Raw genomic sequence first — 5,710 nt, 5'->3', positions numbered from 1 at the left:
GCCTCCAACTTTTGATCCTCCCATCTTAGCCTCCCAACTTGCTATGATTACAAATGTGTACCACTTTTTTTTTTTGGGGGGGTGGTGGGGAGGACCAGGGATTGAGCTCAGGGAAACTCGACCACTGAGCCACATCCCCAACCCTATTTTGTATTTTATTTAGAGACAGGGTCTCATTGAGTTGCTTAGTGCCTAGCTTTTGCTGAAGCTGGCTTTGAACTCATGATCCTCCTACCTCACCCTCCCGAGCTTCTGGGATTACAGGTGTGTGCCACCAGGCCCAGCTTACATACTTTTAATCATGATAGTTTATCTTAAAATTTTACATAGTCCTATAGCACGAACTGAGGGTTTTTAAAAAATATTTATTTCTTTTAGTTGTACACAATGCCTTTATTTTTATTTATTTATTTTGATGTGGTGCTGAGGATCAAACTCAGGGCCTCGCATGCGCCAGGCAAGCGCTCTACCGCTGAGCCACAACCCCAGCCCAGGATCTGAGGTTTTTATATTGGTTAAACAGATGCACTGGTTAAAATGGACCTCGTGTTTTATGAAGGTCCTTCTATGGATAGACCAATGTTTACAAGGAGCACAGGGCAGGCCTGTAAATAGGTTGGTGATGATTCTCGGTACTTACAATCATTTGAAACTACAAACTCAAGTGAGATGATAGCATCGACGTCTGCTTATCCAACGAACGATGACTTGCAGTTTTTACCCTGTCAGAGCTGCCACTCTTTCCTCAAAGTATCCACCTTGTGGGCTGGGGTTGCAGCTCAGTGGCAGAGCGTCTGCCTATCACGGGTGGGGCCCTGGGTTTGATCCTCAGCACCACATCAAAATAAATAAATAAAATGAAGGTATTAAAAAAATGAATATTAAAAAAAAAAGTATCCACTTTGTTAACAGCCAGAGAAGGAGTTGGTCCAATAACAAACAGCAGCTAATTTGAGCAGTACACCCTGTGTTCACAAGGAAGCCCGAGGACACAGTAAGCTTCCAGAACATGCCGGCTCTCAAGATGGCACTGAGCTGGAGTAGAGTCTCTTTCAAGTTCGTCGCACAGCCCCAGGATGGCTAACCCAGCTGTCTCCTCGAAGCTCACTCAGGACGGTGGGGTCAAATTCAGTCTGTAAAATAGTCACCAGTGTGCCTGGGAGCATCTGCCCTTGCCAAGGCCTCCACTGAGCCACGCAGTTGGTCTGGGCAGATTGCCAGGTGCCAGGGACTTCCTACCTTAAATGAATATTGATGTATCTTTTAGGTTTTATGTCCATTAACTCGAAAAGAGGCCCCCTCCCATTGTCAGAAAGTTTTCAATCTACGGGTCCCATCTTTTCCTTTTCCTTATTGTCATCAACACACTTTTCCTTCATTTGGGCTCTTAGTATTTATTAAGAAAAAATACGTAGTGGGGAAAAAAGTTTTGAACAGGCTAATAACTGAGAATGAGTTTGTAAATTGTTGGTTAACATGATCTATAGACATTTAAAAACTAATAGTTCTACATGAGACTCTTCAATCTTTAGGCAAGGCTGTAGACTATGTTATTTAATGTTGTTTTGGTTGCAAACAACAGAAACAAAATCTGGTCAGGATGGATTTAAAAATCTTGGGCTAGGGACATAACTCGGTGGCAGAGTGTGTCCTTAGCATCTATCTACAAGGCCTTTGGTTCCCTACCACCAAAAGAGAGAGTGGGAGAGAGAGAACAAAGAAAAGTTTCCAAACAAATCTGAACACCACATCTTGAGAAATCAGGGTCACGGTCTCTGTTAGTTCACGGCTCTGCTCAAGGGCATGGCCATCGTCGTGTTCCTGGACTCTCAGTTCAACCAGCCAGATGATTGCTTGAACTAAGAAACTGATGACTAAGCTTGGGTAAATTATCCCTCCCACATCAGCTCAGGCCCGGGAGGCAGGACAGGGTACAGATGTGACTGCCAAGAATCACCCCTAAGTATGCCGTTGGGATCAACAGCCAACATTTCACTTTCTTAGAATTTTCCTTAGGTCTTGAACAAGTCCCTTTGGTAGTCTCTGGGTAAAGACTCAACACTTTGTATTTCTGAAGGAAGGGCTCTCTGAAATTGGCATTCCCAAAGTTTAGGATTCTCTCTATCGTCTCTGTCATGACACTTGTCTCTCATTACCTACTCTGATAGGCAGTGAAAATTTAAGACAGAATAGTTATTTTCCTTTATTGTTTTCTCCTCCTTCTGAGAGATGAAAATACCAGGGAGACAGGGTAATTTATCAAATGCTCTTCTTTGAGCAAAAGTAGATAGATATCCAGCACACATCGGATATGTGAACATGCCTGTCCAGCCCGTGTTCAAGCTTGAATTTCTATTTAGGAGGGACTTCATGGGGACAATTTGATTGAAAGGAAACAGTAAGAGGTTCATTTTGAACCAGCGTGTTTATAGAAAGCCTACCCCCTAATTCAGCAGTGCCATGGCTACTGAAGGTGCCCTGCCTGGATGCTCTTGACCCGTTCCAGTGCCCACTGCCTTCTGCTGAGAGTGTTGTCTGCTAATGACTGCTGTCTGCTACTCCTTTTATCGGGAACTGCCCTTGATTAAATAGGAGGCACCTCACTCCAACAGCATCACCCCACAAGGGGATGATTTTCATGCTAATAAACTGGCTCAAATCCTCTACTCTTCCTGACATTCACACTTAGTTGGCTAGGGCTGTCATAACAAGGTATCACAGTCTGGGTAAACAGAAATTTATCTTCTCACTCTTCTATAGGCTGGAAGTATAAGATGAAAGTGTTGGTAGGATTGGTTTCTGGCAGCCTCTCTCCTTGGCAGATGGTCATCTTCTTGTCATATCATCACATGTTCTTTTCTGTATGTTGGAACCTCCCTGATGTTTCTTCCTTTTCTTATAAGGACACCAGTCCTATTGGATTAGGGCCCCACCCTTATGACTTCATTTAACCTCCATTACCTCTTTAAAGACTCTATGTCTGAATATGGTCACGAAGGGTATTGGGGCTTCAACATATGAATTTGGGGGGTGGTGACAAAAAATGCAACCTGTAAAACATGCTACATCTATTTTTCCTATTAGCATTTATGAACCACTATTAGCCAAATGTTCAAGAATCTTTCCTGGTGGCTTCCCTTGAAAACTATAGCTAGGATTAAACAATGTTGATAATTCAGAGTTGAATCTTAGCTTAAACACTGATTCAGGAATGTCACAATTCCCAGGAACATTCAATTAGTATTAAAGTTCTAACTGGCCGAAGTCTATGGTTAGCCTATCGAGGCTGCTGTATGGAAACTTTTATATCTGTGGAGTCATCTTAGAGAGTATGTTGAAGACCAAATGGAGATAGTTCTTTTTTTTTTTTTTGCCATCCAAATTAGGGGAAAGCAAGCAAATACTACGTGCATGACTGGCTTCAGCCAAAATGTGACATGATGTCTTTCCTTACGAGTCAGACACTATCACATGGAAAGAAATGAAAGATGTAGGGAAAGTTACATGCTATTGAATGAAGACTGGAATCTGAATCAAATCTTATCTGAAAAAGAGAAGAAAGGAAAAAAATTCAGACTTAAGAGTTTTATCAAACTGCAAACCAAGTTAGATTAAGATTTAAAATAAATATACAAACTCTCATCTCAAAAGCAGATTTTCTAAAAAACTGATAAGCCTTTACCATCCAAAGGCTGAACAACAAACAGACCTAACAGCTATATTACATATACATCTGTACATAATTCCAATATGTAAGATCTATAATTGAAACCTTGATACTTTTTAAAAAGTGGATTTTTATCTGGTTTTTAGCAGTTTCTCTCCCTTCTAATTATGTATCAGAATAAGGAGAATTGATCCTATTTTGACGCATAAAATCACTTTTATAGAAATGAATGCTGTTAATTATCACACAAATAATAAATATGAATAAGATATGAAATACTGTAAAGTATACTACCAGGAATGACTAGTATTAAAATTAGCCCAGAGAATAAAACCTCTTTTATTAGCTAAATGTACTGGCAGCCACCAGTGCCTCCTTGGCAGGGTACATGGTGCTTCTTAGCAAGGAACAATGAGTACCAGGGGTGCCATACTATTGAACGCAGATAGGTGTTCACTGACTCTAGCGTTCGCCTGGTTGATTCTGCTGACTGGCGATGCTTACGCAATTTGGTATTTTAGCCACTTTGGCTTCTGAATACAAAGAACTCTGTTGTACCTGTGGAGAGCTACCTTCAGAATAAAAGGACCAAAATCCTTGTTTTAAAAAAAAAAAAAAAAGACAGCAAATTGGGGCTGGGGCTTTTGCTCAGTGGTAGAGCACTTGCCTAGCATATGTGAGGCATTAGGTTCAATTCCCAGTGCCACATATAAATAAATGAATAAAATAAAGGTCCATCGATGTCTTAAAAAAGTATTTAAAAAAAACCCAGCAAGTTGTGTCAGACTCAGTAATCCCAATGAATCAGGAGGCTGAGGAAGAAGAATTGCAAAATTGAGACGAGCGTAGGCAACTTGGTGAGAAACCCTGTCTCAAAATAAAAATTTAAAAAGGCAGCTGGGGATGTGGCTCCGTGGTAGAGCCCCTGGGTTCAACCTCCAGCACCACAACAAAACAACAGCAAAACCCCAGCCAGTGCTCCACGTATAATGTCCTAATACCATAGGTGTCTTAGGGGACGTGTGCTAGGCAAGCTGGAGCAGAAGGTCCATTGTCCGCATGTGAAGATCATTACAGTCTTAGCTGGACCTCGTCCTTGTCTTGGCATTCTTGCATTGACAATTAGCCTAATTGACACAGACTGGAACCAAAGCCAGATTTAATTAGCCTTTGCTCTAAAGGATCCTGATTTCCAGAGATCCATTTATTTGCACTTCCATTACTGTCAATGACCATATTGATACCAGAAGGTCAAAGACAGACTTACAGTTCATGGCAAAAAAATTTTAAATAACAATAAAACTTTCAACAACTATTTTGGTGAAGGGGTGAGAAAAAAGATACTCATATATTATTAAAGGGAATGTAAGTTAGAACAACCTCCACGAAAGGCAATTTAGTATTAGATGTCAACACTGTGTATACAATTTGACCCAGCAATTCCACTTCTAGAAACGTATCCTGCAGATAACCTCCCAGATGTGTAAAGTAGTATGTCTACAAGGATATTAATTAGAGTATACTAAATCAATAAATGTTATTCACCACATCAATAGACTTAAAGATAAGAACCATATGATCATCTCGATAGATACAGAAAAAACGTTCGACAAAGTACAGCATCCCTTTATGTTCAAAACACTAGAAAAACTAGGGATAATAGGAACTTACCTCAACATGGTAAAAGCTATCTATGCTAAGTGGCAGGCTAGCATCATTCTAAATGGAGAAAAACTGAAGGCATTACCTCTAAAATCTGGAACAAGACAGGGATGCCCTCTATCACCACTTCTATTCAATGTAGTTCTCGAAACACTGGCCAGAGAAATTAGACAGACAAAAGAAATTAAAGGCATAAAAATAGGAAAAGAAGAACTTAAATTATCACTATTTGGGGATGATATGATAATATATCTAATAGACCCAAAAGGGTCTACAAAGAAACTGCTAGAGTTAATAAATGAATTCAGCAAAGTGACAGGATATAAAATCAACACACATAAATCAAAGGCATTCCTGTATACCAGCAACAAAACTTTTGAA

The 5,710-nt window shown here is 40.2% G+C and overlaps 1 long non-coding RNA gene across 1 annotated transcript; it reads right to left on the bottom strand.

Annotated features, from left to right (window-relative positions):
• Positions 1–348: 348 nt before the first annotated feature.
• LOC144366501 (uncharacterized) lies at positions 349–5,483 on the bottom strand. The gene is made up of 2 exons (XR_013425564.1): positions 5,415–5,483; positions 349–3,544 (listed from the first exon to the last, which is right to left on the bottom strand). It is a non-coding gene; the product is annotated as an uncharacterized LOC144366501 (long non-coding RNA).
• Between the last annotated feature and the right edge of the window lie 227 nt (positions 5,484–5,710).

Source organism: Ictidomys tridecemlineatus, chromosome 9, assembly GCF_052094955.1.
Source record: "Ictidomys tridecemlineatus isolate mIctTri1 chromosome 9, mIctTri1.hap1, whole genome shotgun sequence".
Taxonomy (NCBI): domain Eukaryota; kingdom Metazoa; phylum Chordata; class Mammalia; order Rodentia; family Sciuridae; genus Ictidomys; species Ictidomys tridecemlineatus.
This window is presented reverse-complemented; position numbering and strand designations above follow the sequence as displayed.